This window comes from Adiantum capillus-veneris, chromosome 29, assembly GCF_014529385.1.
Source record: "Adiantum capillus-veneris isolate H3 chromosome 29, ASM1452938v2, whole genome shotgun sequence".
In the NCBI taxonomy this organism is placed as follows: Eukaryota; Viridiplantae; Streptophyta; class Polypodiopsida; order Polypodiales; family Pteridaceae; genus Adiantum; species Adiantum capillus-veneris.
The window spans coordinates 81,962,675-81,974,385 of record NC_140959.1 but is presented as its reverse complement, the minus strand read 5'-3'; positions in this window follow the sequence as shown (position 1 = coordinate 81,974,385).

Genomic DNA, 11,711 nt, shown 5'->3' with positions numbered 1-11,711 from the left:
TGCAAGTATGTTCACAAGACATCACATAAGGTGTCGATGATGAAGAAAGTGCTTCACCTCGGACAAGGACACGAACGGATGATCAAGTTCGCAATTTCAAGTTCTTGCAATTTTCATCGTTTTATGTATATAATTGTATTGCAAGACTATGTTCTTATGTTGATCTCGGCCATGGTGTGCTGAGAAATTATCTACGGGTCTAGTATGACCAAGGTCAACATATTACGTCCAACATTGGTAGTCATTACCATGATTTGGACTAAGGAGCATGGCTCCAATAGAGATAACCTCTACACAAGTTTCAAGGAGGCACGATTGTCAAGTAATAGAGCCAACTCAGGCATGGCATGTGTCTTATAAGGAATTGGTGATTGGCAAGGCCGATCATTCTTTCAATTCTAAGCAGCAGGAAATTCGCAATGGTGAAAGTTGAATCCACTGTCGACCATGTCTATTGAACCAAGCATCAATATCCGGAAAATCAATTCTTGGTTTTCTTCTTGCTGGCAACTCATTTGATTCTTCCGGCGGCAAGCTTCTGTGGTAAGTGTACTTGATAAGGTACGCAGTTGATTTTTGGTTATGGAGCATCTGCTTGATATAGTACGATATGCAATAGACATGTATACACTCTAGGCATGCACATCACAAGCATGGCTTGTGAAAATTACTGTAAGCACCAAAAATTTGATTGGTTTAACAGTAGAATGGTAACAGGACACTTTTATGTCCTTGGACACTTTTGTGTCCTGTTAAGTGACCATTTTGCTTGAATTATTTGAAGAGTATGAAAATGAATTTCTAGGTGCTATATATCCACAAAGTTGCCTTATTAGCTGAAAAAAACTTAGCATTTTTTTTTGAGTATCGATCTCACCATTAACCTTACTCTTGCACAACATTTTTGAACCTAACTGTGTGAAAAAACGGGTCCTATTTTTGGCTTGTTTTCAAATTTTGGCAACTATACCACTCTAAACTTCATGTTTGTGAGGTTTAGATGGCTAGAGGTTAGGCCTTCATAGTTCTCAACATTTTTTGATGCTTGTAGGGAGAGCTAAGTGTTAAAATTGAAAGTTATGACTAATTTACAAGAATTGCATAATCCTGTTTTTTTTGGCCAAAATTAGCACTTTTATGATTTTTTTGGTGGCTTTCTTCATATCCAAATTCAATTTTGATTATGTAAGTGTAATGTATAACATAAAGCTAATCTTCCTTGAGTTTTGGGGGACCTAATATGCTATATAGCATAGTATATGATGATGGTTGAGTTTTTTTATTGCTGAAGAATACGATACATTTTAGAGTAGCAAGTATAACTTTCTCAATATTGCTAGTTTCTTAGGCCAATTGTGTGTATTTTGTAGGTAGTAACCATATCTAATCATAGACTACAAACTTGGCTAGATATTGAGTAGTTTCTATGGGTTTCTAGAGGTCATAATGCTAAACCCAGTTTTTTCATGTTTGCTGTATTTAGCACTTTATCATTGCCCCCAAGGTTCCAATTGTAAGAGATCCATTATCCTTTTGACATGCTCCATGGCTCCTTTTGAATCCAGAGGCCCAAAGGCAACTAAGAAAACATGTATATAGTATCTGTATTGAGCGTGACTATAGAAACTTTGATGATAGGTCCACAGAATGGCAAAGATGCAACTTTTTTGTACCTATTTTTTTAGCCCAAAAAAAAAATAGTAAGGTAAAAGCAACCATATGTTTTGGTCACCAACCCATTGGAGTTAACGGGGCATTTTATCTCATGTCCTACAAAAATCTCCACTCTTATTTATATGCAATCAACCGTAAGAAATTGTTGTTTTGGGCAAAATGCACTGGTCCATCAACTTTGGAGGCTTGTAGTGACCAAGGGACGAGAAAAATTACAAGTTTCTCATTTTTTCCATATGTAGTAGTTATTGAACTATAAGCTCATGAAAGGATTTTTCAAAATGAGTGGATCTACTATGGTTTTGGAGTTTTTTCCCAAAACCCTGAAAGGACACTTTTGTGTCCTGTTAGGTTACCATTCTAGTGTTAAAGATTGGGATCAAGCATGGCTTGAGTATCAACCACCTTGCTCTGTAGCACGGCTTCTTAGTGATTCAATTCTGATGAAAAAGCATAGCAAAATTGCAATGTTTTGGAATCTCAAGGAGACATGCATGGCCTTTCCGGACTTGTTGAAGGAAGCAAGTTGCTCGGCATGGACGACTCATTGTAACGGTTTCTATACACTGATGGAGGATGCTTACCACACAATACTGGTTAATTTCAATTGAAATTGCTTGACATGGTCGATTATTTTTGTCATAATATCTGCAAACACATCCGTTGGCTCTCAACACAAACATATTTATGTGAAGCAAGGCTTCAATGTACGCCCCTTACATTGAGTTTTTTTCCATTTGGGGTAGGCTATGAGCACACTCTTTTGGGGAATTTCTCCATATGCCTGCATGATATTTCAGGCCAACTTTCTCTCACACAATGGAGATGGTTATGGTCTACATTTGAGTGATTTTTTCTTCCGACAATTTAAGACAAAATTGGTTACAGCAGGATGGCCAGGTTAGACCATGTTCAATATTGTTTATTTTTCCATGTTTATACATTTACATTGGAAACTAATGCTTTTGTACAAAGCAAAGTTCTTTGAAAATTTTACATGAAGCAAGGCTTCTCCCTTGTGCCAAAGTACTGCCCAATGACTTGGAATCACGAACAGTGGTACACAAGTTTGAAAAACTGGTAAAATAGGGAATATCACCTCATAGAATCCCTAACAGTTTAGACTGTGCAAGGAACTAATGGTTTTGGCTCTCACGTTTGAGGCCATCACTCTCGCCAAGGGCTTAAAAATTTGTATGCAAGGCATGCTAACCAGGTGGCATGAATTCCACCGCTTCAGAGATTACGCTTCCGCTATCGCACCAGAAACTTTGTCATGGACAAACTAAGTTCTGGAGTGTTTAAATATCCGGTTGCTGTCAACGCACAATACCACTAAATGGAACCTAAATCTAGGACTTATTTCACAGGCAAAGTTCCATATTAAGTCATTTTTGTCAAGTCACGACCCCATACATGCTAGGTGGGTCAAGCTGTGGCTTGTGTTTTCTGTTCCCTCTCTTGATGAGAGAGTTATAAAGGTAAATTGCTGCATGCTTATAGGATAAGATGCAAGTTAGGCATCAGATGCGGTACAACACTCAGATTGGGCACAACATATACAAACTCGTCACTTAAGGAAAATTCCTCAACCTAGCATTCTTTCTCTCTCTCTCCATGAATAATAAAAACTTTCTACGCAGTTTTTGATACATGTTTTGTTTGGGAGTCAGCATGAGCCAAGGTGCTCTAACTCTCATTTAGAAATTGGGCAAGACTCCCTCTACATTAGCCTTCATCGTTTCCTCGATTGACCACTAATTGCCATAAGGGCTATGCGCCACACATGCTGGGCTAAGAGTCATTGTCAGATCTCTGGTATGACTCAACGGTTGGCATTCCTTGGGGGATTGTTCTTAAGCTCGAACAGATCTTCCTACTGGACTACACAACGATGTTAATGGACAAGCAAGAGTCTTGTCATTCCGGATGTTTATGGTATCATTTCTGCACGACATGGTTTCAGTGCGACTCGAGTTGAGTTTTTGATAACCATAAACTCAACTCGGTTGATTTCTACCATGGTTTTTAGATGCAACATAGTGTTGCGATAGCATGGTTGTCCATAAGGGCTAGAATTTCCACTTGTGTGGATCTCCTGCTCTCTCTATAGCACTATGAGTGTCTATGGACGCATTGTTTTGGGGTAAGACCCTGCGGGTGCTTACTAAATCACCCCATAGTCATGGAGGATCACTGTTGATCTATTCTCGTTATACTTTCAAGGAAAGAAGACCGCACTATACCACGCGGCAGCAGATGAATTCACCTTCTCAAGTTGATTCCAATCATTCTGTACATGGTTGACTATGTTGGTTGCCGTTACCTGCTAATCGAGCAGTTTCTACAAAGGGTCCTACCAAAGGGTTTGACTACGTAGATTCTAATTGAAGGGTTTGGATTGCAACGGCCACAGCCAGGGTTTCCAGTGCAATGTTGCTTTTTTTTTCACACGTCGACCACGTGTTCCTCTGTATTTGAATACGGATAAGTGAACATTTAGTTCAATCTCTAGGTACGTATCTATTGGTTTGGTGTTATTCTAGTTTTTACTATGCATTGCTTGGTTTTCTCAAGTCATTTAAATACGCTTGAATATTTTAGGGCCATGCCAAGGGCATGTCAAAACAAGTATTTTGGGCCATAGTGTCCAATGTACATTATACTTTTATGAATCCACTTGTAGGATTCAATTTGACATGTGTTGTCACATGGGATACAACATGGTCTAGGGACTCAAGGAGTTCGGTTTAGCCAGTGTGGAGAAATGAATGAGGGTCCCTCTCACTCTTGTCGCAGAATGTTTAGAGTTACCTCCACACACAAGTACATCTTGTACTTGTAGGATGTTCTTTTTTCAGACATCCTTAGATGGGACATATTCCACATGTGTTGAATATGAGTCTTGAGGACTGACATAGGCGTCCACTATTTCAAATATATATCACAACAAAGTCCCTAGGTGCTGGTCACATCTATTTTCTAGACCATTTTCAACACGACGTATCAGGAGCAATTTAATGGCAAAAAATTATCGGATACTTAGAATGACTTGTTTATGAACAAGTACTACTAAACAACGTTACACATGGTTGTTTATACATGTAAGGTCTCTGACCCCGATCAAAAGAGCACCATTGTACCATGAAATGAACATAATGGAAAAAGTTACTATTTTTAGCAGTTTTTCAAATTCTGTCAGTGCCATGATGTTCAGATTTTTTTAAAGCTTCGAAATGTGAATTAAAATATTTTCTGTAAAAAATTCTAAAAATAGAAAGTTTTTGGTCTCCCGAACCGTCTAGTTTTGACCGTCTCGAAAAATTGCACCCGTACCTCGAATTTGAAAAAAATGCAATTTCGGACCCCGAGGGGCTGCTAAATATGGCAGGTACTCGGTCCAGTATGCCTTAGTTAGAGCTCAGTATAGCAATTTACGGCATCAAAATCCAAGTCGTATGACCCGTTTTAGCCTAAAACCATTTTTTCATAAAATTGTCTAGGGAGGCACCGGGGGCCCGAGGCTGTGTGGGAACAGGTTCTAGGCCACTCCAGACTAGCTTTAGCAGCTAGGGGGCGCCCTCTTGCCTTGTGGGAGTCTTTGGGAAGTTTCCAAGCTTGCAACTAAGTGTGACAACCAGTTAACTAAACCCACTGGACACTTGGTGGGTAGGCAACTAGACTTGCCATGCAAGGACTGAGTGCTCACTCAGATGCTTATAGCAGCACATATCAATTTTCAGCGTGTAAGAGCCTATTTAAAGGGCTACTCACACACACACACACACACACACACACACACACACACACACACACACACACACACACACACACACACACACACACACACACACACACACACACACACACACACATACTCACACAAATATAGTGCACACACTGGGAAGGTACTGCCGGTACACACACCTTTTGAAGGAGGAACAAGGAGGGAGGTGCTGTCGAATTCTCGCCTCAAGAAGCTCAATTAGATCAGAGAATCGAGAAGATTATCAGCCCTTAATCACGGTAACCACGGTTTAATTATGCCTTCTGTAAATTCTTTTCATTACCATCTAAATTCCTCGTCTATAATGCTTATTCCTAGTCATAATTCTTTATAATTACTCTCTCATTTCTCCTTAACCATATTCTATTATGTAATCATCATCCCATAGTTGAATTATCAGCCATTCATCACTCTTAATTAGAATTTTCTCTCTCTAGGTAGCATAGTAATTATTAGAATTTTCTCTCTCTAGGTAGCATAGTAATTAATCGGTAAGCTGTTAATTGTGTAGATTGATGAGAATCACTCTTTCTATCATTCATTAATATTGTAGCTAAATTAAATTCATTTCCCTTATGCATAGGTGTAAGAAAAGTCAACTCTTAGAGACTTAACGACGGATTAATTATTCCTTAATTACATCTTAATGCATAGTGCATGATTATTAGAATTTTCTCTCTCTAGGTAGCATAGTAATTAATCGGTAAGCTGGTAATTGTGTAGATTGATGAGAATCACTCTTTCTATCATTCATTAATATTGTAGCTAAATTAAATTCATTTCCCTTATGCATTAAGATGTAATTAAGGAATAATTAATCCGTCGTTAAGTCTCTAAGAGTTGACTTTTCTTACACCTATGCATAAGGTGAATCTACACCATCTATTTGCTAGGAAAGAGATTAATCATGCTTAATTCATCTCTCTGGTAATTCCATTAGTGAAATCCTATTATTCTTGATCATGTAAGCCGAGTAATTATCTTTAGATCTGGTTCCCATAGGATCATGTGTCATTCATAATGATTGCTATATGGAAAAATCTAGACCTCTCATATAGGAGGGATTAATTAATGTTGCTAATCTATCTATTGGGTTGTTATGACGCTTGCGAACCTTAGCTCTTTTCTCCAAGCTAATTACTTAAAGTAGTGAGTAAAATGGCTCCGGTTAAGAGAACTCGCTTCAGTGGTGCCCACGACCGCGAGGCAGGAACAAGCAATGTCAATGGAAAGGGAAAAGCTCCCATGGACGATCAAATGGCCATCTCACGGGCCATCAACAAAGAAATGGAAGAGGTAGGTCAGAATTTCATTCAAGTTGTTTAATTTAACATTGCACACGTTTAGCTAGGAATGAACATATCCCCAAACATGTTGGAGAAATCTGACGGAAACCTCGGCATTGAATTCATTGTACATTAAGTTCTAAAGTAGGAAGAAAATGATTGATGGGTATCCTGTTTGCAAGAGGAAAGAATGTCTGCTAGGGAAAATTTAGCTCGACATGTTCATTTTATTTCCAATGTTGAATCAGTCCTGACCCCCCTACTGATCACAGGGGGCAGAGTTCCTCGTTAAGGGCTCTTGAATCCACGACTTGCTTTTTATGCGGTGGTTATCCACGACTTGCTTTCTATACGGTGGGAACCCACGTCTTGCTTTCTATGCGGTGGGAGTGTCCATGACGTGCTTTCTATGCGGTGGACATACCTAGTTGTATTGGCAGCTAGCTGACAACGAGAGGAGTGAACTCTCGCTGGAGGGGGGATGTTGTACCTCCAGAACATTGGAATTTTAATGAATAAGTTTGAGTAGAATTTTTACTAGAATGCTGTATTGGTGTTGTTTGCAATACTGGTTGAAGGGCGATCTTAACGAACAATGTGCTTCGAAATTAAAACAAGGAATGTTTATGTTGAACAACCTTTGTGGTAGTAATTAGGTCACACAAGGAAGTGTGAGTATGGGGGTGGAAAGTGGGGGCTTGGCTCAGGTTGCCAATGCCTACGAGATGGGTGGTCCCGATTGGTCGGGAACTCTCTGTCCCCATAGTGCTTACTTCGATATTAGTAGTACTCATTGCCCCTAGAGCGGTGAAATCTCGAGAGTACGTGTCTCTGAAACATGGGGAAAAAGGTGCTCGAGGTTTCTCTCCTCTTGGAAGGTGGGTCTTAGGATCGCTAGATAGTTTAAGTATGCTTCCCCTACGAGGTGGAGCTAGATCTCCCTGCTAGTAGGCTCGAACTTGACTCACCTTGTGATGAGAGATCGTCCGCTAGTCGAACCCTGAACCATTTTGTTACTTCCGCAATAGATCTAATGGCCACCAGGTTCACCATCAAATCCGCTGGTTGATACGGCGGGGTGGGGACCTCACACCTGATATCAGAGCCTAGGCTAGGCTGGGAAATAAAATCGTACTATTTGAATATTTAAATAAGGAATTGAAAGTATATAGGTAGTTGATCCGAATTCCTTGCATCGGTGTTGCAGGAAGACCCTGTGCTCAAATATCGGAAGTTCCAAGTGTTTGAGATTATTTATGAGCAAGCTCAAAGATCCCCAGTTTACCAGTTCAGGCGAGATGTCATGGAGATACTGATGAAGGCTCATACGCCACACTCCACTCGCATTGATAAAGGATGGGAACCTGATTGGACATTTCCAGGAGGGGTTTACTACATCAACGCTCGAAAGCTAGGATGCCTGGCTACCGATTTGAAGAAGATACGTTGGGGAGAAGAGTTGAAGGTGGTGGAGATATTCTACTTGGTGCCTACACGATTGGACTTGACTATCTCAGGCGACACCAATCAAACCCTCAACGACTGGCTCTTGGAGAAGGTCACCAATGTGATCCCAGCAAACAGAGTCAAAACCTTTGGAGTACCAAAAGAGGAATTCCGGCTTGATATCTTAGTTTAGTATCCACTCAATAATGAGTACAGGAACTATTTCACGAACGAAGTAGTGCATCATGTGAATACCATCTCCTAGACGTATGTCATACGCAATCCATAAAGCCATGTAATAAGCTGATCATCAGTTATCCTAAACCTTGAGGGGTTTCGATTGTAATAAATTTTCATCAATAAAGTGCTTTTTGTCTCTGAATCTTTGCCTCTTGATAAAGTGGAATTTTGAAATTTTATTAAAGTCTCGTGTCTATTTTTAAATCCAAGTAATGGTATCAAGAATTTCGTATAACACATGTAGGCACTGCTTGTTGCTCTGTACTCGGCAGCGCAAGAGAAGAAGATCCTCCTTAAGCAAGCTCAACCTCCGATATTTAAGGGCAAGGGGGCAAATGTGGAGAGAGATGTGGAAGTGTGGATGGAAGCCATGGACGACTATTTTGAGTCTGCGGGGACCCAACCCGTAAATCAGACCATGCTTGCGATGTTCCGCTTGACTGGCGATGCCAAGATATGGTGGAAGCAACATTGCAGGGATATGGATATTAAGGGATCTTCCCAGTCGTGGGAAGACATCAAAACTACGATAATGGGGCGTTATTTACCGCCTGCCTATAGAACCTTGAGGATGAATGAATTCTTTTCACTTCGGCAGCTGAATTCATCTATTGAAGAATATTATGCAAATTTTGTCACTCTTCGGAGATATGCTCCTAAGATGACCTTGGAACAACAGGTGGCGAGATTCTGCCAAGGACTAATCGATCCTTTGAATACTCGGTTGGAAGCTTTCAGACCGACAACACTACAGGATGCCTTGTTGAGGGCCAAACCTCTAGCTCTTGAAGTACAAAAGGTTAATCAGAACAGGAGGAATCATTGGGCAAAGAGGGCAAGGAAAACTGCTTGGAATAACAGACCAGCCAACCAAGCATATGACCAGCGCCCTATTGTGGCTACCACCACAACCATGGAGTTCCCTGATGTTCGATGCTATGGTTGCGGTGAGCATGGACATTACAGATCCAATTGCCCTAGGAACATTCATGCAACCAATGCCAATGCCATACCCTTGAATACTCGTGGGCGTGGCCAAGCTAACGGAAGAGGAGGACGAGGAAGGATGAACATAGGGCGAGGGTGTGGAGCTACCGCCAGAGTAAATTCCGTAGTGGTACAACCAACTGTGGGTGATGAAGCAGTGGAGAGAGAAACCCTACATGCTGCAATTGATAATCCCAATGGTTGAGAACAATACGCGGTCATCCATACGCCAGGATCTCCCAGAGGTGAACAAGTTAACTTCCTTATAGATTGTGGTAGTACTCTTTCATTTCTTTCACCCAGATGCATGAGGAAGCTTAAGCTAGATAAGTACCCAACAAGCAAGCTAGTTGTAGAGTTAGCAAACGGCAAGGAAGTAGTATCTCAACATTCTGCAGGAAAAATCAACTTTGATTTAGGGGGACACCCAACTTCTGCCCAATTTCGAACCCTACCCTTAGGATTCTTTGATGGGATACTAGGGATGGACTGGCTAAAGCAAAATAGGGCCCACATACATTGTGCACAAGGGAATTTTACCTTTACAGATAACTTGGGTAATGAAGCCTTAATCCACGGGGAAAATGGGAGACCTAGGGCTACTCTAGTTAAGGCCAACAGACTTTTGAAGGGACTAAGGAAGGGTCAAAAAATTTATGCAGTAAAACTCAACAAGGTGGACCAATCAGATACCTCACTTTGACCAAACTGGTTGAGAGAGTATGATGATGTATTCCCTGAAGACCTTACGAACCTTCCGCCACATAGAGAGGTAGATCATGAGATTGAGACTATACCTGGATGTGAACCTATCTCAAAAAGACCTTATAAGATGATGTCACTTCCAGAGGCCATCGAACTCAAGGAACAACTTAGGCAACTCATTGAGCAAGGATTCATTCGACCCAATACTTCTCCTTGGGGTGCTCCAGTTCTTTTTCAGAAGAAGAAGGATGGAACCTTAAGGCTATGCATAGATTACCGTGGACTGAACCAGGTAACTGTCAAGAACAAGTATCCAATTCCAAGGATTGACAAACTCTTGGACAGGCTCCACGACGCCAAAATGTTTACAAAGATTGATGTAAGGTCAGGATATTACCAAATTAGAATCAAAGAATCAGATATTCCAAAGACAGCTTTCAACACTAGGTATGGGCACTACGAGTTCACAGTAATGTCTTTTGGTCTAACAAATGCTCCTGCAAGCTTCAATCGACTTATGCAGGATATTTTTGGACCTTACCTGGATGATTTTGTCTTGGTTTTCTTTGATGACATTCTGATCTATTCTAAGGATGAGGCAGACCACGAAGAACATGCTTGCAAAGTACTTGATCTTCTTCGGGAACACCAACTTTACGCTAAAGAGAGCAAGTGCACTTTTTGCTCACCAAAGGTCAACTATCTTGGATTTGTCCTATCGGCTGAAGGGATTTCAGTGGACCCAGATATAGTTAATTGGCCTCAACCATCCACTGTCAGTGAAGTAAGAGGATTTCTCGAAATAACGGGATGGTACAGGATTTTTTTCAAGGACTATGCACGTATTGTTGCACCTTTGACGGAACTCCTGAAGAAAGGAATGAGGATCGAATGGAAGACCGAGCACTAGCTTTGCTAAACTAAAAGAGTTCTTGGTCTCAGCTCCTATTTTAAAGCTTCCAGATTTCAGCAAGGAATTTGAAGTAGCGACTGACGCTAGCAAATTTTCTCTAGGCGGGGTTCTTACTCAAGAAGGAAGACCAGTGGCGTATACTTCGCAAAAGCTGAGAGATCATGAGAAGAATTATCCTACTCAAGATTTGGGACTTTTAGCAGTTATTCATGCGCTGAAGTTATGGAGACATTATCTTCTTGGGCACAAGTTTCAGCTAGTTACAGACCACAAGAGCTTAAAATGGATTTTTACTCAACCTATTCTCAATATGCGACAACGACGATGGATAGAGCTATTACAGGAATATGACCTTGACATAAAGTATAGACTAGGAAAGGAAAATGCAGTTGCAGATGGTCTTAGATGAAAATCCTTTCTCGGAGCTATCTCTATTCCAAATAACCCTATCTGGGATAGAATCAAAGAAGCATCCTTGGTAGATCCAGAGTACCAGCATATAGTATCTCTAGTCCAACAGAATAAGATGCCTGAAGCTAAAGATTACTCTCTTATGGGAGGATGTCTTTACTACAGACATAGACTCTGTGTACCCAGAGACCCAGCTCTAAAGAAGGCTATTCTGTATGAAGCACACGATAGCCCTACATCCGGACATCCAGGCTATGCTAAG